The following is a 22,669-nucleotide window of genomic DNA, read 5'->3' as shown; positions in this document are numbered from 1 at the left end:
ACCCCTGGGTGGAACTCTTTATTCTGTCTGGTTCTGCCGTGAGCAGGCAGATGCCCTGGGAAATTCTCCTGCCTCCTTCTCACCCGCAAAGGCAGGAAAGGGGCCAACATGAAGACTCGCTGAGAAACATTGTTCATGGCAACTCCTGAAACCAAGGAGAGCTTACAAGGGCAGATCAAAAAAATGATAATTTAAGAACATCACTCACAACTACATCCTGAGTTCCAGAGAGCCGATTCAAGCCAATAAAACGTGTCACCAAAAAGCATTCGGCTCTGACAGAGATGGCACAGATGGAAACTGGAGGCGTTAGTAGTGCAGGGCCTCTCAGTTCGGGCAACGCTGCGTGTGGCCTCGGCGCTGCCCACTGCCCTTTCCCTTCCCGGGAGCAGATCCCGGGTTGCACGTGTGTGAAATAGTCCCGTTGCAGTAGAGGGGGTCCCCGGCACCCAGAAGGCACGTGGTCGCTGGGCTAAGGGGCATCCAGCAGTTTGTCCAGGGTTAGCCACGTGACCCACCTCTTGCCAATGGGGTAGGGGAAGGCACCCAGGGGCTTCTGGGAAATACTTTCTGGGGATCAAGACACCCTGGCAGGAGGAGTCTTTTGTTCTTGCCCTTTCCTTCCTGTCTTGGGTGCAGGCTGTGTGATGTGACAGCAGGAGCTGAGGCAGCCATGGTGGGATCAGGAGGAAAAGGTCAAGGGCCGGAGTCCCAGAGCCCTGTCCCTTTGAGCTTCTTCAGAGGCGGCAACCTTTTTCTGTAAAGAGCCAGATAAATATCTTTGGCCGGTTGCAAGGCAATAGGCTCTGTCTCACCTGCCCTTGTGGTGATCTAACAGCCACACGCACTATGCAAAGGCATGAAGACAACTTATTCATAGAACCTGAAATTTTAATTCCTTATGTCCACACATCTCACAAAATATTATTTCTCCTTTGGATGCATAGTCAACTATTTAAACCGTAGAAGCCATTCCTAGCTCTGGGTTATCCAAAAATGGGCTGCAGGCCAGATTTGGCCTTGAGGTCATAGTTTGCTAACCTTGAGGTCTTTTGGGATTTCTGTTACTGGAAGCTGAATGCCTTCTAAATGATTCTGTCATCCCACCTTCCACATTGCAGACGATAAAGCTAGGACCAGAGAGGGTGACATGACTTTCCCAGGGTCACACAGATAGGGTCTAAACTAAAACTAGATTCCAGACTCTTAGCTGCCTGGGATTTTTTTTCTTTAACAGGATGTGGCACTGTTGGCTTCTTATTCCTTCTCTCTTGGGGACTGGAACAATTTACTTCATGTCTGCAACTTCATTTCATCCATACAAATTTATCACGGGCTTCCAAGGTGCCAGGCACTTTGCATTATTTAATCCTTAGCCAGTTGGGAGGCAGGTATTATTATGCCTACTTCACAGATGAGGAAGCAGAGGCTCCTAGAGGGCTGTATCATGTCCAGTCTCACCCGGGAGGAGGTGGTGGGTATCAGTCCCACCTCCCACCTGCCTCCCAGGTGCCGGGACTCAGCCCTGGGTGTGCTGTGGCCCTTTTCTTTGGCCTCCGAATACTTACAAGTATGCACTGGAAGAGCAGACAACAGCATTTCTTTTTCCTTCTGACCTTTATCTTTCTAAAAGGGGCTGCTTTCTCCAGTCCTTTGCAGAACTGAAAACGACCTGAGGAAATGATGACATGCGCTTTGCGATCCTGGCCACAAGAGGGCAGCAAGAGGCCATGTTTCTGCAGCTCCCGCCTGCCTTTGCTCCCCGATTCCACTGACCAGAACCATTCCCGGGTGCACGGAAAACTTAGGGGGAAGGACGCGTTCCTGTCTGTTAGCCCAACATCCTCGTTTTTCTGTTGGATAAAATGGAGTCTCACAGGGGTCAGGTCCCGTCCCCAGGATCAGACATCAGGTAGTCTGAAGTCAACATACATTAACTGAATGTTCATTAAGTCAACACCATTACAAACCATCACTGGCGATGCAGCGAGGCTCAGCAGCGGACCGGAAAGACTTGGCCCTCCCAGGCGGGGCTTGCCGTCTGACAGAAGGCAGAACGGTGAGGAATAATCAGATCAGATTGTGGCTAGAGAGGGAGAGTCAGGGAAAACCCTGTGCAGAAGCGGCATTTCCCCCGAATTCAAAGACTTGCAGGGAGCTGAGAGATAGCGAACTCTATGAATAAGGAAGCAGAGGAGGGAGAGGGCTGGACCTGGGCTGGAGCCTGGACACCTGGCCAAGGCCCCGAGGCTGGGTGGAGTTAGTGAAGGAGGCAGGGGTGGCTCCAGGGGTCTTGACTTTTGATGACGGCCATCACTGAGCTCTCACTGTGCACCCAAGTCCACCATGTGGCTGTATCTCATTGAATCCTTATCCGCATTGTACAGTCAAGGCGACTCAGCCTTGGGCTGTCTCCTTCCCTTAATGTTCAGAAAAGCGGGGGAAACGTGGTAAGTAACAGAGAGGAACTTTTTTCCCAGAAAGAGATTATCAGGGGCTAGGAAGAGAACTCCTAAAACTCACATCTGTAATCATGCCCTCTCAGAAACAGCCTCATGAGAGCCTGCAGCTCTGTGACTGCACGAACAGGCCGTGGGAACAGAAGAAAGGCGCTTCTGCTCCTAAACCCCACCTCCACGGGGAGAGAAGTCAGAGGACCGGCTCTGCAAATCCAGTGCACGTTCCTGGGAGCCTGGGAAGTGCACAGAGCAGCTGCGTTAGCGAGGCCTTCCCTGCTAACACGTCACCTGTGTACCTGGCCTCTGGCTTGATGAAGGGGGCCCTGGATTGGCATGGCACGTCTCTGATGGCTCAGGGCTGCTAGTATTGTCAATTGGGGGTAGAAGGTACACAGAGAGCTTCAGGCGGCGGGAGGCTGCATTGCTGAGCTGGGCCCCCTGCCCCGGCCCCACTCTCAGCCTGTGTTTTGTTCCCAGAGCCTTGCAATACCTCACTGGGTCTCAATTCCTGTCCTCTGCTGGTCTCTTCCACCTGTCTAAGCTATTGAAGGTCTCACACAAGCCCCATTGTCCCAAGGCTGACACCAACACTCTCTCCAGTGTCTCCCTAACCTTATGCTTATGTTCTGTACCATAGAGCCTAGCATTTCTTTGTCAGGATGTTAAAAAGAACACCATACCTGGAGGAAAACAAACACTCATTCTATTGTGAAGGAGGAAAGAATTTATTCACGGCCTTGCAAGAATGGGCGCCCAGCTGAACACAAAATGGTGGCTGGAGTGCCAATGAGAGAGTGCGGAGGCGGGCATGCCTGTGCCTGACCCGCAGACCCTCCCGTTTCTCCCTGACTGGATACTCCAGAGGTTACAGCCTACCCGGGAAATCTAACTAATTTGAACTTCACACCAAAGATTCCCCCTTTGATTATGTTTTACATTTTTAATGGCCCTGGCCTTAAAGGATTTGGAGCCAGCTCTAAGCTTGCGTCAGAGGCCCTGGCGCTACTCAGAAGAAGAATAGCGAGTGGCCAGAGTCTTAGGTGGGTTCCCCAGAAACAAACCTTGAGACATGCATTCATGTGAATGAGCTTTACTCCCTTTCCCAGGAGCATGCCTGGGCAGTGGAGAAGCAAGAGCAGAAGTGAAGGAGTTCATGTTAGGATGTGGGGGCAGACTGAGACCCACGGAGAACTTTGAGCTCCACCGAGCACAACTTTAGCTCAAAGCTGCAGGGAAGCTCTGAAGACAGTGGAGTCCTATCTCAGAGATTGTCCACAGGGGGCCAGGGAGCTGGCTGAGTTGTTCTCCCAAACTGCCCTTCATTGGGTAGGCATGGTCTGGGGCAGGCATTCAGGCAAAGCAGGCTCCAGCAGCCCAGGGCAGCCCTCATCAGAGACACAGGGCATGGCTGCTGGGAGCAAATGTCCATGGGGTCCAGGCCAGTAGGTCCCAAGGGATAAGGGGTCTGAGGGAATATGGGTAGAGTGCTGTGTCCCCCACATTCCAGGAGCCTGGGGCGAACTCAGGGGTGCTGAGCACTCAGGCTGCAACTCTGCTTGGAACTTAACAGGCTCCTTCCGGCACTGGTGAGGCCTGCAGGAGGGGAATATATTCAAAATATTATTTCAACACAGAATCAATATAACATTGTTGATGAGATATTCAACTTTCTTTTTTTCTCATACTAAGTATTCAAAAATTCAGTGTACATTTTACACTTGGGACATATTTCGATTTAGGCACTAAATATTTATCAGAAATACTTGATCTGTATTTAGAGTTCGTAAAATTTAATTGAACAAAATAGATTAACATGCCAAAGTCGTTCCAAACATACTTTTATGTCTTTCAGAATGACATTGCAAAAGTGGCAGAGTAGGGAACTCCATGGGCCTGCTCCTCAAAGAAACAACATTGCACACATACACCAAAAGAACACACACAAAACTACAGAAAAAATCTAGCAAAAACTATCAGAATCAACTTTATCAGAATTCTCTGGATGATAGTCAAATGCTTAATTAGAGAAAAGGGTGGCTAAAGCACTGAGGAGAGCTTTGTGGCATTTTAACCCACCCTTACCCAAACCGCACCCCCAGATTAGCAGCAGTCTTGGACAACAGTCCACATTCCTGGTGTGGATTCCTAGTTCCAAAAAGCAAAGTATAGTTTTTTAAAAAAGAATTGAGATCTGTGGGGCCTGTCTAGAGGCTCCTGGAAGGAGTCATGCCAAGGGCTTGTCTTTATTTCACCTAACTTGAAACCTATCAAGGTGGAGAAGTTGCTCCTCAAAAGCCAGAGAAATGCAAATGAATTGGCCACTGCCACCAGAGGTAAAGGCTATCATTGGGCAACAATAGACATGCTGAAAAGTCTGGGAGGAAAATTTGGGGAGTGAGGCAATTTGGAGAATAAGGGCTTTGAAAAGCTTCCATGTCTATTGGGGAATCTAGAAGGCCACATGCATGCCCAGGATGAGAAATATGCTCAGAAAGAGAAGAGAAAACACTAAGGTTTCACCTCTGGTTGATCTTTAGGCTCCACACGCACAGGAAATAAAGACTAAGAGTTGTGAATGACTTGACTAAGTATTGAAAGAGTGCCCCAACACAGAACCAGTTGGTAAATATTGGGAGAGGTTCCCCCCCCCCCTTTTTTTTGCTCTGTCAAATTGCTACCTATAAGTAAGATAATTGACAGACTTCAGAAGCCAGAGACTCTTGAAAGCAGAAAGAAGTGATTCATCATGTATAAGTGTTCCTCAATAAGATTAACAGCTGATTTCTTATTAGATACAATGGAAATGAGAAAGCAATAGGAAGGCATATTTGAAGTGTTGAAAGAAAAAACCCCACCAAGTATACAGTCTTTACAAAAATGGTTTAGAAAGGTCACAAAAGAAACAACTACAACCTATAAGAAGCAAAAACAAAATTCTGGGGGGGGAGGAATGACTTACAGAGTTATCACATTACAATAATCAAAATGTCCAGTTTTAACAAAATACAAGCATGCAAATAAACAAGAAAGTATGATTCGTTCACAAGAAAAATAAATTAATAGAAACTGCCCCTGAGGAAGCCCAGACATTGGACTTAATAAAGACTTCAACTGTCTTATATATGCCCAAGGAGCTAAAGGAAGCCATGGACAAAAAACTAAAGGAAACCAAGGAAATGGTGTCTCATCAAATAGAGAATATCTTTAAAGAGGTAGAAATATAAAAAGGAACCAAATAGGAAAAAAAAAAAAAGGAACTAAACAGAAATTTTAGAGCTGAAAAATATAATAACTGAAACAAAAAATTCACCAGCAGACTTAAGCAGGCAGAAGAATCAGTGAATTTGAAGATAGGCCCATTTAAATTATTCAATTTGAGGAGCAGAAGGGAAAAAAACCGAGGATAAATGAATCGTAAGGGATCAGTAGGCCACTACCAACCATGCCAATATTCCCAAAATGGGAGCCCCAAAAGGATAGGAGAAAGAGAAAGGGTGAGAACTAGTGGCCAAAAAATCCTCCAAATTTGAAGAATGACATGAATCTACACATCAAAGAAGCTCAATGAACTCAAAGTAGGAGATACTCAAAGAGAGGCACATAGAGAGATAATACAAACATACTGTGGAAAGCCGAAGACAGAGAATCTTGAAAGCAGTGGCTCATCATATACAATACTGGTCATAAGATTAACAGATAATTTCTCATCAGATATTATGGAATTCAGAAGATACTAGATGGCCTAATAAAGTGCTGAATGAAGGAAGAAAAACTGTCAATCAAGTCTTCTCTATATATAAGACTATCCTTCAAAAATGAAGAAGAAATTAAGACATTCTTAGGTAAAGAAAAGCCGAGGAAATTCATTGCTAGTACACTTGCCCTGAAAGAAATGCTAAAGAGAGTATTTCAGACTGAAATAAAAGAACACTATACAGGAACTTAAAACCAAGGGAAGACATAAATACTAAATAAATTTAACTACATATAAAAGCCAAATTTATGTATTTTTCTTTGTAACTTCTTTTTCTAGTTTATTTAAAAGACAAATACATAAAATAAATATTATAAATCAATGTTAATGGATAGACAATGTAGAAAGATGTAATTTGTGACAGTTGCAACATGAAGCGTTGAAAATATATAGCAGCAGAGATTGTGTATACTATAGAAGCTAAGTTGGTATTAATTCAAACTAGATCAGTGAAAGTTTAATACATTAATTGGAATTCCCAATATAACTACTAAACAAACACATGAAAAAAATGAAGAGAATCAATATGGTACACAAAAAAATTAAGCAAAAAGAAAGAAGTAATGGAGGAATTGAGGAGCAAAAAAATTATAGGACATGCAGAAAACAAATATCTAAATGGCAAAGTAAGTCCTTCCTTATCAGTGAGTACATTAACTGTAATTGGATTAAACTCTCTGCAAAAGGCAGAGATTGGCAGAATGGATGAAAATACACTGATCCAACTATATGCTGTTTAAAAACATGCACTTTAGATGCAAAGACACAAGTTATTTAAAAGAGAAAGGATGTAAAATTATATTTGTGATGTTAAGTTCATGTGTCAACTTGGTTAGGTAATGGTGTATAATTGTTTGGTCAAGGAACCACTGGTCTGATTGTTACCGAGGATATTTCACAGATTTAAGTTTCTGAGCACATCAGTCCTGGTCTCTAAACCACCGCACATCCTTGCTGAGAGACAGCTTGCTGGCTGCAGGATGTGGAACTCATCGTTCTCATCTGCTCAGGAGAGGAAGGAGCCCTGTTGTCTCAGGCATGCCCGTCTACAAGCTCTGCTGGGGCCTAGAGCTCCTCCCAGTGCTAACTCTTCTCCCACGTGACAAGTCAGCCCTAAGACCCAAGTTCTCCTAGACAAGGCCCCTGGCTGTTGTCCCCATCTGCCATTCAGCATTCTCACTCCCCATGAAGACAGCTCTGATTTCCACCAGGCCTGAGCTCTGCACAAAGGCTAACATTGACTTGGTCTTTCTGAAGGGACCATATATTTAACACATCCAAACCTATATCATGTTGGGCTTCCAGCACCTGTCCAGGGCCTGGGACAAGGAAGGAAAACTCCCATGAGGGATTCAGGTGATATTCCTGATCACAGAGACTGATAAATTGCTGATTTCTAAGTGGTAAAGGCAGGGGAGAGGCAATAAGAAATGGGCCCAAGGTGCAGACATCACCCCCCACGGAGATCCTGCCCTGAATGACAGCCCCCAAACTTCCTGTTCGAGTTGACCTGGTCACTTTCCAATCGCTTTTGGTCTGGGTTCTCTTTTGAGACTTTTGAAAAATCTTTCCTTGAGCCACTTACCATGTCCCATTTTGTCTTCTTCTCAGGGTCAGCCCCTAATCCCAGCACAGGAGCGCTCTGAGCCCCTTGGTAGATTAGCTTGGGGTCTTCCTTACAGGATGCTCCAGGCCCATTCTAGGTCCTTCCCTAGCAGGAAATTAGCTGGGTCCATCCATGAAGCCTTCTGGGTGTGTCAATCCAACCCTTACTAAATTCTTCCTCTTTGGCCCATACACACAGAGGACCATGCCAGGCCACACGGGCTCTTTGGTTGAGACGTCCCAGATCATGTTTTGAGGCTCCATCAGTGCGCAAGCCTCTTGGATCTTGTGGGCCTGGCACCTCCGCTGCTGGGTGACTCTCTTTTGAACGTGGTGGTCTAGTGATTCCAGATCTCACGGCTAAGAGGAAATATTCCAGGGAGGATGGAAATGGCTACACTGGGGAATGTTGAGCTGGAGGACAAGGCTTGTGAGATCTTGAGACAACAGTGGGTGAACCCCACAAAGTTTCCAGCTGTTTTGTAACCGGTGCTGTTGCGTGTGCTGAATTTCAGTCAAAGGGAGAGACTGTACTTCATTCTATGCTCTAGGGAAGGTCACTCTACTGGCCCTAATCTGGCATAAGGGTGAAGGTGGTAGGAGTGGGTGAAAGGATTGGGTGTGGGTCTGGGCTAGACTTGAATCTGAAATAGAGCTGTTATTGGCGCAGGGGTCCATGCAAGGGCTGGAGCTGGGCCTTGGGGTGGGATGGAGTAGAGGCAGGGAATGGACAAACAGTGGAGATTCTTTAGCTTGCAATTGGACAGGGAGATATTAGAGATTCTTTGAATAAAGGAAGATTCTAGTGGGAACTAGAATCAGAAGCCAGGACAGTAGCCACCAGAGACTCACTATGCAGAGAGAGGAGACCCAGGAGAGTGGACTCCATTTCTGCTGCAAGTTGTTCCCTTTCCCTCCCCCAAGGTCCTGAGACTTGAGACTGAGGACTGGGCAGCTGCTCTGGTTTGCTCCTGGCACTCCGGAAGTGCTGAGAGACTCCGGTGTCCTGTTCCTTGGCAGCCGAGCTAAAGGGAGTCCCCAAATTGTTTGCAGTCTGGCCTCAGGTGTTTTGGAAATGATCCTGCCTTCTTTTCCTTTTTCTCCTAAATCTGGGAATACAGCAGGAGCTCCCAGATATCAGGACGAGGAGAAAGAGGTCCCCAGCCCTCACGTGCCTGGTGGCAGGGTCTCCGCAGAGAGAGGCTTCTCGTGCACGGAGAGGACCGGGTGGGCAGGCAGGAGGGACGCGCCCTCAGGCAGATGCCAGCCACAGAGCGGCCGGTGCCGGAGACTGTGGGACAGAGGGACCAGGCAGCAGGGGAGGCTGGTGCTGAGCTCGCCGGGACAGGGTGCCGTAGGATGGAACTCCAGTCAGGCTGGGTCAGAGTTAAGGTGGAGTCTGGTGGGAAGGAGGAAAGAGGGAGGCTCGAGTGTGGTGAGAGCTGACAGAGGGCGAGGCCCAGGAGAAGGTGGGGCGCCGGGACAAAAGGGCATCAGGTTGGCGAATGGGCTTCCAAATCTGAGTGTGTTCTGGGGGTAGAGGGGAAATGTGGGCTCCTGTGGCAAAAAGGGCTCTTTTAGAAGAGACAACCAAAGGAGAGTGAGGGTGGTCAGGGCCAGGGGGTGAGCGGAGGCCGGGGTGGGGAGCAGCCAGCGTTGGAGAAGGCTTGGGCCGGGGCTGAGGAAGCCAACAGGGCCGCGGCGGGGGGCAGCGTCCTCACAGCTTCCCAGATGGCTTGAGAGGGTCTACCGCAGGCCTGCAGGGAACTGAAACAACACGCTGTCCGTACAAGGGAACTTGCCTCGTGGGTGCTGGGACGGGAGCGACGGGCTGTGGTCAGAGTCGGAACGGGCGGGAGGGCCTGGCAGGGCCAAGTCCCCACAGCCCTGACTTCTCAGGACTTCTTTTATCCCTCAGGCCACGGCCTTCTCCCGCACTCCCATCCCTGTGGGGACCCCACCCCATCACCCCCGCTGCTCTGGGGCCCTGGCATGGCACCAGTCATGCTAGGAAGAGGGAGCAGGAAAGAAAAGGAATAGACCAAGCACCTTTTCCTAAGAGAAAGCAGGCCCGTGCTACCTCAGCTTCTTGCAGGCAGGCAAAACAAACGAACAGCTGGAGGCTGAGTCTCCCTGGTGAAGGTAGCAGCTTGCAAGATTAGGTCCCGAGACACCCAGGAATTAGTATACAGGGAGAAAGCAGGTGACTGTGACAGGAGGCCCTCACAGGTGTAGTGCTGCACCTTTACAAAGCGCTTTCACATGCAGTGTCCTCTGGGAGCCCCACAACTGCCCCGGAAGGAGGGGACGGAGGCCAGAGACTGTCCCAGAGGAGGACTCTGAGATTCACTCAAAACAAGGAAAGATTCTGCCCCCAAAATCAGCGATTAGTCCTTCCTCTCCCTCTCACAGCACCAGGCAGCGGGCAGGCCCCATGGCAGCTTCAGTCTCGTGGCTGGGCTGGGCAGAGGAGCTGAGGCCTCCCAGGTTCTGACCCCCTGCCACGAGCTTCCCCGTTGGAGGGCTGGGGGGCCATCTCGCCAGAGGCTTTCGGAGTCCAGCATTGCTCTCCAGGTCAGCCCTGAGGCCAAGGGAAGACGTGGCTGGCCCAGAAATCATCTGAGATGAGAAGGTGACCGATGAACAAGAGAGGTGGGTCTCTTCCATGCAGCATCCCAAGCTCTGGCCATAATCCAGTCCATGGCTGCTGAGTCACCCCGTTTGGGATTTTATCCTGGAACGAGATCTCGGCCACATTCAGACAGCCTGTGAGCCTTAGATGGGCACCCTGGTCCCTACCGTAACCCCAGCACCGTCCAGCCTGCTCCAGAAAAGGATGGCGCTGGGTTCTTCCCTTACACCTCGGGCGTCCTTTTGCACCAAATAATCACTTTGAAAAGGCAGAGAGAAAACCAGAAACACAAGGCTCAGTCTGTCGGGGATGGGGCCTGGGCGTTCCTTACCTGATCACTGTCTCCATGTTTCTTCAAGATGGATAAAAATGGACTCTTCTGCAGGACACAGAGAAACAGAAGGAGAAGCCCCATGCCCAGGGGGATGAGGAGATAGAGCTGGTGCTTCAGGAAGTCGGACTTGAGCTCGCCCATGGGGCGCGAGCCTTCTCAGGGAAAGGGGACTTGTCTGTGGTCTCGGGTGCTTCCCCAGCAGCCGGGAGCTGTGAACGGCCGAGGCTGCAATTCCAAGCTCGTGTCACAGAGTGATGTCACAGGCACGGGGCGCTCTTGGGGTGGGGGAGGGGACACCCAGGGGAGAGGCCACAGCCACCCCAGCACCCAGCCCAGCGGGGCCTGCCTCGGAGGTCTCGTGTCCCTGCACCGTCCTCTGGGCCGCCCTGCCAGGCCGGTCCATTCACGACTCCCCCTTCGGGTCACACATGGCCCAGAGGCTGGCTGGTCCATCTGTGAACTTGCTCTGACTCGGGAAGAAGGGGCTATTGGAATGAAAGAGCCCCCAGCTCAGTCAGGAATTCCAGAATTGCTCAGTTAATTGGAGAACTCCGAGCGAGTCCTTCCCTTCTCTGGGGTGCGAATCTTTAGTCCGTAAACCGAGAGGACTGGGTGGGATCGGATTGTCCGGATGAGGCCCTGTGTGTGCCCTGCTCCAAGAAGACCACGGGGCAGACAAAGCCCCAGGGTCAAATGCAGGAACCCTGACTCCAGCGCCTCCAGGCAATCCACGCGCCCACGTGGGCACAAAGAGCCCTGAGAAGTCTCCTTTAAAGAAAGCGCTGCGTTTTAAAAAACTTGGCATTCCTAAATTTTCTTGACTATAGAACTCTTCTCTCCATTTTTTTTACATCCATTAACATCTTCAGGAAATCAATTTTTGAAAGATTAATTTGGGGAACAATGAAGGGGTGATTGCTAAATTCCTTTCCAGGTTTAAAGTAGGCACATTTTGAAGCCATAAATTATGAGATACTGTGTTGTTAGTTAAAAAAACTAATTCAGGGTGGGCCACGTTGGCTCAGTGGCAGAGTTCTTGCCTGCCATGCCGGAGACCCGAGTTCGATTCCTGGTGCCTGTCCATGCAAGAAAAAAAATTAATTTCCTATAAGGCAAGTACTCCAGTGGGTAAGCCAGAATAGATACCCAAGGTGGGTGAGGGGTGCAGGCTCCAGAGTAGCGCAGACAGGTGGTAGAAAACGCCCAGCCCAGCTCCCCGGGAACGGACCCAGCTGCCTTTCTGAGCTCCTGCCAGGACGATGCCCTCCTCTGAGGCCGGAGTCTGGAAAAGTAAATGGGAGAGGCAAAGAGCTGCCTGTTTTTCTCTGTCCAGAGCCCCAGAACGTCACCTCCTTTCAGCCTCAGGAAAACACTGGCATAAAAGGTCTCTCCTTTGTTTCGAAGACGATTTGGAGGCTCTGACTCAGTTGGGCGTGCTTCCAATCAGCTTCCTTTTTCTTCAACTGAGAGGACTGTTTTACACCGACACGTAAAATAAGACTACCTTCATCCCTCCTGCCCCGTAGTCTCTTGTGTTATTTCAATCATTTTCTTTTTATTATTATCACTCTACACACAGACGCTTTGCCTACCCTGGGGTGAACCTGCAGACCGAAACGTGGACAAAAGGCAGCAGCGTGTGGTTGGCACCTTAGTCTCTACCTTTCCACGCGTGTCCACAGCTCCGGGAATACACTGGGAGCTCAAAGCCCGGTTCTTCTTTGCTCCCTGACAGTGCCCACGGCAGCCAGCGTGGGAGGACACCAGCGCACAGGCGGCTCTCCCCACCCACCGTGGGGCAAGTGAGAGAGAAATGAAGGAGCATCTGGAGCACGCAGCCCCTCATCCAGGGTTTGAGACGAAGTCCGCTCCCATGGGGTGAAAAGCAGATTTACTATTCTATACAAAATGGATTTCTGAGTATCATTCATTCAACAGCTCAAGCACTCAAACAGGAAAACGCAGAGCTAAAAATGCACCTATCATTGGAAATAAAGGATCAGATCTCTGCATCACCGCGTAGGCATGGCACATACAAGCCAGGCTGAATTGCCTGTCACTGCCTAACTAGTGATTTTGAGCACATCACTTAATTTCTTTGCACTTCTTTTTCTTTTTTTAAATGATTTTATTTATTTAATTTTATTTTTTACATGGGCAGGCACTGAGAATCGAACCCGGCTCCTCTGGCATGGCAGGCGAGCACTCTGCCACTGGGCCGCTGTGGCCCACCCACACTTAACCTAAAACGGGCATGTTGAGAGTCCCTTCAGGAAGATTGTTGTGAGAACTAAATGACACCACATGCCCAGGAGTCAGCATATTACATCACAGAGGCCCATTAATTCTGCAATTTCAACTAGAGGTACTTAACCAAAAAAAGAAAAGGAGGGGTGTAGAAGGCAAAATGCTTCCCAAATTAATATAAATCTAATGCAACTCTAATAAACTCAAAGCAGAAAAAGTTCTCTTTTGGAACAGGAAGGACAATTTTTAAATTTAAATGCAAGAATAAGTAATCAAGAATTGCCAAGAAAATGTTTGAAAAGTAATAGTGAAGAGGAATTTACCCAGACAAATACTAAAACTTAGGTATAAAAATAATACAGTAAAAAATAAGCTGATTTTGGAACCAAAATACGTAAATATAACATCAGTTCAGAAATGGGAGTCCAAAAATAGACCCAAGTAGATGTGAGAGTGACGCACATGATAGAAGTGACATTTCAGGTCAGTGGGTTGAGTAGTTTATTTGCTAAATGGTGCCAGCATAATTGGCTCTGCCTCCAGATGGAATAAAGTTAAGTTCTTTCTGTACATGATATATGATAATAAATTCCATCTAGATTAAGAACCTAATGTAATTTACAAATCTGTTAAAAACTAGAATAAAATAAAGGAGTGAGCACTACCTTTTTAGGTAAAGTATGACACCCAGAAGCCATAAAGAAAAAGATGGACAGATTTAACTTCACAAGTATTAAAATTTTCTCTATAAAAATGATGCCACGAACAAAGTTAAATGATAAAGATTCCAGAAGTCCATACTCAAGTAGATTTTGGCTGAAATGCATTCTACTGATATGGCCTTAAAAGACACATGTTTAAAATTTATTTTAGAGTTGCTAGGACCTCCAGATTCTTGCAAAAACAAATGCAATTACTCTTTGAAGGAATTATCTATGGGTACAAAACTTAAAAATTTTTATAAATTTCTAATGAACATGAGTTCACAATTAAAAAAAAACAACAGCAAACAGACAAACAAACAAATCCCTAACATAGTAAATGAGCCATCCTGAGTGAGAGCAAGCAAAAACAATAATCTGCAGGATCAGCCCCTCAAAGTAGTTTAAAGATTCTGGAATTATCCAATCAGAACATAAAATGAGAATGCATAATAAGATAAAAAGAATAAAGGAGGATATTAAAAAGAGGTATAAGAGATTATAAAAAATTGACTATGCTGATTCAAAGAACAATCAAAATAGACTTCTAAGATAAAAAATATAATAATTTAAAAAATTCAGTAGATGGGTTAAACAAGACTAACAATTGAAGAGAAATTTAATGAGTTGGGAGATAGCTGTGAAGAAATCACTCGGAATGCTGTATGGAGAAACAGAGAGACAGGAAAAGGAAATTTCAAACACAGAGTTGTGGACTATGGAATGAGAAAGTCATACCTGGGACTAATCGGGGTTCCAGGAAGGAAAAAAGAAAGCTTAAAGGAAATGTCATACCTAAAAAAGGAATGGCTTATAGGTTTCCATATTTGAATAAAGACACTGATCCTTGATTATTGAGCTAAACAATGACCGAGTAGGAATTACCAAATTCATATTTAGGTTTATCATAATGAATGTGCAGACACCAAGCACAAAGAGAACAGCTTAAAGCAATCAGACAGAAAGGAAGATCACTTACAAAAGAAGATAATTAGACAGACATCTCATCTTTCCATAATCCTTAGAGAAGCCAGAAGATAGTTTTTGAGTTTGAGAGAAAATAATGTCACCCTATAATTCCACACCAGTGAAACTGTCAACAACACAGGCAATAAACAAAAATGAGCACTTGATACAAACTGACACACACCAGAAGAATCTGTAAAGAACATTCTTCAGGAAGAAAGAAAATTATCCAAAAAGGATATTCTAAAATGCAAGCAGAAATATAAATTTGTAAAATCATGATTTAAAGCAAATAAACCTTGCTTTCTGTTTTGCTTTGTTAATGCTACTGGAATGCAATATACCAAAAATGGATTGGTTTTTATAAAGGGAATTTATTAAGCTGCAAGTCTACAGTTCTAAGCCTAGAAAAATGTCCAAACTAAGGCATCCAGGGAAGATCCCTTGACTCAAGAAAGGCTGATGGTCTGGAGCACTTCTGTCACCTGCTGGCTTCTGCTGGGGTCTTTGGAGTCTGATTTCAAACAGACTTCCCAGGAGTGTTTTCTTTCTTTATCCCCAAAAATCTCTGCCAGGGTCAGCTCTGAAACAGCTGTTCTGCAAGTGTCTGCATCTGAGATTTCTCCAAAATGTTTCCCTTTTTAAAGGACTCTTGTAAACTAATCAAGACCCACTTTGAATGGGTGGAGTCACATCTGCATCTCATCAAAAGGCCACACCCACCGTCAGGCGCATCACATCTCCATGGATGTGATCTCATCAAAAGGCCAGGCATGGGCACAGCTGGGCACATTGCTTCTCTGTAGAGATAATCTAATCAGAAGGGTTTCCACCCTACAATATTGAATTAGGACTAAAGAGCATGGCTTTTCTAGGGTACACAACAGTTTCAAATAGCACACCCTCATAAAACAATAATTAATTAGTGATTTTAGGGTATAACTAAGTTATAATTATTAATTAGTGATTTTAGGGTACAACTAAGTTACAGGCATATATAATATACATATAGCATATATTGGGAGGGGCTGATCAGAGTTAAATCACTGTTCTGGAGGAAGGTAAAGAGGGTGGTTAATTTTAAATTTGAACTTTGTTCAATTGCTTGTTAAAATTTCTAGAGCAATTATGAAAAATAATTGCTTATATAGTTTCTCAAGGAGTGCTGGTTTGAATCTGTTGTGTACCCCAGAAAAGGCATGTCCTTTAATCCTTATTCAAAATTGCTGGGTGGGATCTTTTTTATTGTTTCCACAGAGAGGTGACCCACCCACTTGTGGGTAGTAACTTTTGATTAGATGGTTTCCATGGAGATGTGTCTTCACCCATGCAAGGTGGGGTTGCTTACTGGAGCCTTTTAACAGGGAACCATTTTGGAAAAAGCTTAAGAAATGACAGAGCCAACAGAAAGTTCACAGCAGAACTGACACAGATCCTGACACTTAGAGGACAGAGACATGGATGTTTGGAGATGCTTGGAGCCCAGCAGATGTCGCCATGAGATGTTAAGCAACAAGAACCTGAAGAGAACCTAGGGAAGCCAAGAGATGAAAGCCAGCCCTGGAGAAGCAAAGTGAGGAACCCCACAGGAACAGAGACTGACAGCAACCGAGCCCATGGGCAAGAGACCAGCAGATGCAGCCACGTGGCCACCAGCTGACAGAGGGGTTCCTGACCCTTCGGCCTTCCTCAAGTTAAGGTATCTTTCCCTGGATACCTTAGTTTGGACATTTTTATATGTAAAAAATGACATATAAACTCGTAACTTATTAATTTCCCCTTTTTAAAAGCCATTCCAGTTCTGGCATATCACATTCTGGCAGCTTACTAATTAAAACACGAGGTAAAAGGGGGAAAATGGAATGAGGGAGGCGGGACTCAATCAATACAAAAGGAAACAAGGAAGAAGAAAAAGAAAACAAAATAAAAAAAGTAAAAGAATGAAAGCATAAAGTAATATATTGGTATATCAGTTATTATAATCAATGTAGAAGTGGTAAATGCTTCAATTAATGATAAATTGTGTTGAATGGATTTTTAACATCTTGTTATTTGGAAATGACCCACTTAAAATAAAGAAACCTAGAATGATTACAAGTTGAAAGTAAGAGGCAAATAATAATCAAAAGTAAGCTAGTTTAGGCCTTATTAAGTCAGGAAAAATAACTTTTAAGGCAAAAAAAGCATTACTACAGAGAAAGACATATACATGTGTGTATATGTGCAAATACATGCGTGTGCATGTGTATATGTTCATTATAACATGATTGCAAAGAGAGATAAATCGCTATCAGTGGATTCCTATCTCAGTAAGGATATAAAAACTTGAACTGTAAAATTAAAAAGTTTGGTCCAATGGGTGTATATGGACTTCTGAATTAAAAAATTGCAGAATAAGCATTTTTTTCAAGCACTTTTGGAACTTCTTTAAAAAATGACAATATTCTGTGCCAAAGGGACAGATTAGATATCATAAAGATCTCATTTATGGACACAGTGTTATGTTAGAAATCAATGATAAAATATATATATAACTTTAAGACATTTGTATGTTTAGAAATATTAGAAATCATATTTCTAAATAAGCCAGGGGTCAAAGAAGAAATTTAAAAATGAATTAGAAAATACTTACTTGATATGAAAATATTTCCTAATAAGATTTATAAGTAAAATGATGGTTAAATGGAAATTTATAACCTCGAGTTCTTATTTAGAAAATAAGAACATTTATAAATTTAAATCCAGCCAAACAAGTTAGGACAACAACAACAAGATAAAACAAAAGAAAATAAATGAAATAATAAAGAGCAGAATATTTGAAATAGAAAATAAAGATTCATGAAGATCAATGAAGCCAAAATTGGGACTTTGAACATGGACAAACCTCTAGCAAAATTGATCAAGAATTAAAGAAAGAAGAGACATATAAACAATGTTTGCAATGAAAAAGGGGTCATAACAACAGATACAGAAAAGATTAAAATGTAAGGGAATGTTGTCGACATTCAGTCAGTAAATTTGAGAGTATGGGCAACGTCAACAAATTTCTAAAGAGCTTAAATTTCAAAATTTGTCTCATGACAAAATTAAATATTCAAATGATTTCATAGGCAATAAATAAATCTGCAGTTATTAAGTTTCCCATAACAAAAACAACCAGCCACAGTTAATGATGAATTATTTTTAAAAGGTAAAAATCATGTGTTTTAATTTGCTAATTGCTGCTGAATGCAATATATCAGAAATGGAATAGCTTTTAAAAAACTAATTTGTTAAGTCACAAGTCTACAGTTTTAAGGCCTTAAAAATGACCAAACTAAGGCACCCAGAGAAAGCTACCTTGACTCAAGGAAGGCTGATGTCTGTCACATGGGAAGGCACGGGGCTGGTGTCTGCTGATCCTTGTTTCCGGTTCTGTTGCTTCTAGCTTCTGATGCCAGTGTTTCCTCTCTAAGCATCTGTCGGCCTTCACTTAATTCCTCCCAGGACACAACTCTGGTTCTGGCTTGCTCAACAGTTCACAGGACGTCTGCTGGGCTCTGCATCTCCAAATGCCTGTGACTAAGCGTCTGCTATCTGCCAGCACTCCAAGCATGTCTGAATGTCTGCATCTCTGTCAGTTCTCTAGCAACTGTTCTCCAAGCCTCTGAGCTTCCTCCAAAATGTTTCTTTTTTTAAAGGACTCCAGTAAACAAATCAAGACCTACCTTGAATGGGTGGAGTCACATCTCCATATAATCAAAAAGCCACGCCCACAACTGGGTGTATCACATCTCCATGGAAACAATCCAATCAAAGTTTCCACCCTAACTGGTAGGTCAGCCTGCACAAGATTGGATTAGGAAAGAAAACATGTCTTTTCTGGGTATATAACAATCTTAAATCAGCATGTCATGGTTGTCATACAAATATAAAATGAAAATACGTCAATAATTTTATTTAAGTCATTCAAAGAATTATAACCAATCAAAAGAAAATTCAAAGCACACATACATATATAAGCAATAAGGAATGCTGAAATGTATTTGCTCATAGATGCAAGACTGGTGTGCTGGTTTGAAAGTGTTGTGTACCCCAGAAAAGCCATATTTTTAATCTTGATTTACTATTATAGGGTGGGATCTTCTTGATTAAGTTGCTTTCACAGAGATGTGACCCGCCTAATTGTGGGTGGGACCTTTTAATTAAGTGGTTTCCATGCAGATGCGTCTCCACCCATTCAAGGTGGGTCTTAATCGCTTTCTGGAGTCCTTTAAAGGGGAACCATTTAGGAAAAAGCTTCAGAGCCGACACAGAGACATTTGGAGATGCAGAAAGAAAGTGCCCCTGGGGAAGCTATTTGAAGCCAGAAGCCAAAGGACCAGCAGATACCAGCACGTTCCTTCCCAGCTGGCAGAGGTGTTTTGGAAGTCATCGGCCTTTCTCAAGTCAAGGTGTCTTTCCTGGATGCCTTAATTAGGACATTTTTGTGGCTTAAAAACGTTAACTTGTAACTTAATCAATTCCCTTTATAAAAGCCAACCCATTTCTGATATATTGCATTTCCAGCAGCTTTAACAAACTAAAACAACTGGTAAATATCCACCAGGTAATAATCAATCGTGTCTCTTTGAACAAAATGTATTTGCATTTCTGTAGTCAAGAATCATTTGAATCACTGCCGGTTTTCTACACCACAGTTGCAAATATCTCAGACAGTGAAAGCCGAAGAGCAACACAGAACCAAATAACCTGGAAGAACGCACTGGATGGGTACCTGGGGTGATTGTGTGATCATTTCAAAGTCTTTCCCAGTTCTCCTGACACTTGGATATGAGTTTTATCTGTTCTTCAAAGAACAAATCATTCCAATTTCATGAAAACTCTTCCAATGAACATTTTTCATTTTGCGTCATGGGGCTAGTATAACTTTAGTGCCCCAAATGCACAAGGATAGTGTGAAAAAGGAATATTGCTGGCACTCTCCTTTATGAACATGGATGCAAAAATCCTAAACAAATATTAGCACATCCATAAAATTCAACAATAAAACAACAACAGCAAAACAATTGGATTTATCCCAGAAAGACAAGATTGATTGACATTAGAAAATCTTCCTCCCTAGTAGGAGATAAAATCATCAGGGCCTTCTATGGTTCCTTTATATACAGTATCTTACATTAAAAAATCACTATATATGGGCAATCACCAAGAGAAAAACAGATAATAGAAGCATCTCCACATGTGATTAAAAAATTAGAGTCAGCAGAAAACTATAGTTAATGGTTAAAAAGCAGATAATTGAAACAGATCATTTCAGCAGATAACCTATAAATAACGAACCAAATAGATATTCTAATATGCAGATATTTCACAATATTTGGAACTAATAATTCAATGGGTTGGTGTAACAGCACTTTGGACACAAAGGAGACATTAGGTAATGACATAGAAGACAGGATAATAGAATGTGAAAAAAACATAGCAAAATGAAATAGAAAATGTAAAAATACTACAACGAAACAAAAGAGCAAAATAAACATGTGGGACATCAACAAAGTTCTAACATATATGTAGTTTGGGGGGGCGGTGCACAGGTCTGGGAATTGAACCCGAGTCTCCCGCATGGGAGGCGAGCATTCTACCACTGAACCACCCGTGCACTCCTCATACATGTACTTTGAATCCCAGAAGGTGAAGAGAGAAAATGGAGCAGAGGAAAGCTTTGCAGAGATAATGGCTAAGGATTTTCCAAAACTGATGAAAGAAATCAGCCTGCAGGTTCAAGAAATCAGTGAATTCCTAGCAGGATAAACAGACACATGCACAAACACAGATGGACACATCACAGGGAAGCTGTTCAGGGCAGATTGTATTTTCCAAAGACAGCTGCAACCATATTTCCAATTGCCCATGCTTTTTGACCATAGGACATGCCTTCCAGAAGAGTTGGGGTATATATTCTTCCCCCCCGAATATCGGCCGGCTTTACATTCACTTATAACTAACAGAAGCCAGTGGAAGTGAGGCTGTGTGATTTCCAAGTGTGGGCCATAAAAAGTCTCTACCTTGCTTAGTGGAATGCTCAGTTGTGGAGACTTCACGGCATTCACCACTAAACACGTCAGCTGTTTATGACTCCACTGGGAAAGGACAGTGGCAGCTCCACATTCGGTAATTTCCCTGGTCTCTGCCCATGCATCTATCCCATTGGCTGACTTTAATCTGTGTCCTTTCCTTGCAGTAAATCATCACCGTGGGTGATAACAGCTTTCAGTGAGTTCTGGGAATCCCTCTAGTGAATTACAGAACCTGCGGGTGGTTTGGAAACCCTCTGAACTTGAAATTGGCATCCAAAGTGAGGGTTGTCTTATGTGGACCAAGCTCCCTCTAACTTCACAATTTGCTAAAGGACACAGTGTACAAGACCTTTTCCCTGTAAACTGTGAAACAATACTGAAACAAAGATTTACATATTGCAAAGATGTCCATTTTTTCCAACTTGACCCACAGTATGTGAAAAAATGCTCAAATCTATTACCACCAGGAAAATGCAAAATGAAAGCATGATAAGAAATCATAACTCATTTACCAACATGACCAAAATATAAAATATAGACAGTATTCCCTGGAGCAACCAGAACATTTATACATTGCTAGTAAGAGAGTAAATTGGAAAACAGTTTTGCAGTAGCTACTCAAACTGAACACGGGCCTAGCGTCTGATCCAGCAGTTCCCTCCGTGGTAGATGGAATCATGTCCTCTACAAAGGCCTGTTCGGGTCCTGTCCCCAGGTCCTGCGGGTGTGGGCGGAATCTTAGACATCCCTTATGGGGAAACTTGAATTGAATCAGAGTGGACTCTAATCCATACGACTAAAGTTCTTGTAGCAGAGAAAATTCGGACACAGTCCATCGGAAGAAGCTGGCCGCCGAGGTAGAGGATGGATGGCCACGTCCCAGAGGCAGAGGCCAGTGGCCGGCAAGCCACCTCCAGGGTGCTGCAGACGGCGGGAAAGCCTGGTCCTTCCGGCCCCTTGATTTGGACTTCTAGTATCCAACTGTGACAGCCAATTAACTACCGATTGGTGGTGTTTTGTTTTAATAGCCCTGGAAGACTAAGACGCCCTCCTAGCTATGTACCTCTGCTCAATAAGAGACCCATACAAGGATAATATTAGCAGCACCAAAAACAATAACCAAATGCTACCATTTATCCAGATGTCCACCAGCAGTAGAGTGGGGCGGAGGCCCCTTCCCAGCACCTCCCACACTGTGGACCGTTATGCAGGGATGAGGATAAATGAGCTCCTGCTGCACCCAATAGCATGGGTGGAAACTATGGCATCACGCTCATAGGAAGAAGCCAAATAAAAATAGTTTGATTATTTATATAAAGTTCAAAATCAGGCAAAACTCATCTTCTGAGTCAGAGTTTCCTGGGAAGGTAAGTTTCTATCAATGCAGACAAGTTGTAGCAAACTTAGGCTCATGTGGACAGTGAACTGCGTGGGTGAATGTGGTTCCCATTTCCAGGTCGCAGAGGAAGTTGTGGCAGAGTCAAGGTTAGGGCCTGCACCTAAATTATGAGGCCACAAGCAGCCGCCTCTTTACCAAGGTCCCCCACCCCTGATAGTGTTTCCTAAAACAGGGCAGACGAGACAGCTGGAAAACCTTCAGTGAGGGTTAGTTTTATGTGTCCACTTGACTAGGCTATAGTGCCCAGTTATTTAATCAAACGCAAATCTAGGTGTTGCTGTGAAGTATTTTGTAGATGTGGTTAATATCTACAATCAGTTGACTTTAAGTAAAGAAGATTATCCTTGATAATGCTGGTGGGACTCACCTAATCAGTTGGAAGGCCTTAAGAGCAAAAATGAGATTTCTTGGAGTCTCAAGACTGCACCATCAACTCCCACCTAAGTTTCCAGGTTGCTGGCTTGCCCTGTGGATTTCAGACTTGCTAGCCCCCATGAATGCGTGAGCCAATTC

At 44.4% G+C, this 22,669-nt stretch overlaps 1 long non-coding RNA gene and 1 other non-coding gene across 2 annotated transcripts; both read right to left on the bottom strand.

Moving 5' to 3' along the window:
- Positions 1–3,533: 3,533 nt before the first annotated feature.
- On the bottom strand, positions 3,534–11,022 carry LOC143643783 (uncharacterized). The gene is made up of 2 exons (XR_013156398.1): positions 10,782–11,022; positions 3,534–4,052 (listed from the first exon to the last, which is right to left on the bottom strand). It is a non-coding gene; the product is annotated as an uncharacterized LOC143643783 (long non-coding RNA).
- A 9,245-nt stretch (positions 11,023–20,267) lies between these two features.
- On the bottom strand, positions 20,268–20,339 carry TRNAG-CCC (transfer RNA glycine (anticodon CCC)). Its single transcript has one exon. It is a non-coding gene; the product is annotated as a tRNA-Gly (tRNA).
- Between the last annotated feature and the right edge of the window lie 2,330 nt (positions 20,340–22,669).

This window comes from Tamandua tetradactyla, chromosome 8 (genome assembly GCF_023851605.1).
Source record: "Tamandua tetradactyla isolate mTamTet1 chromosome 8, mTamTet1.pri, whole genome shotgun sequence".
In the NCBI taxonomy this organism is placed as follows: Eukaryota; Metazoa; Chordata; class Mammalia; order Pilosa; family Myrmecophagidae; genus Tamandua; species Tamandua tetradactyla.
This window is presented reverse-complemented; position numbering and strand designations above follow the sequence as displayed.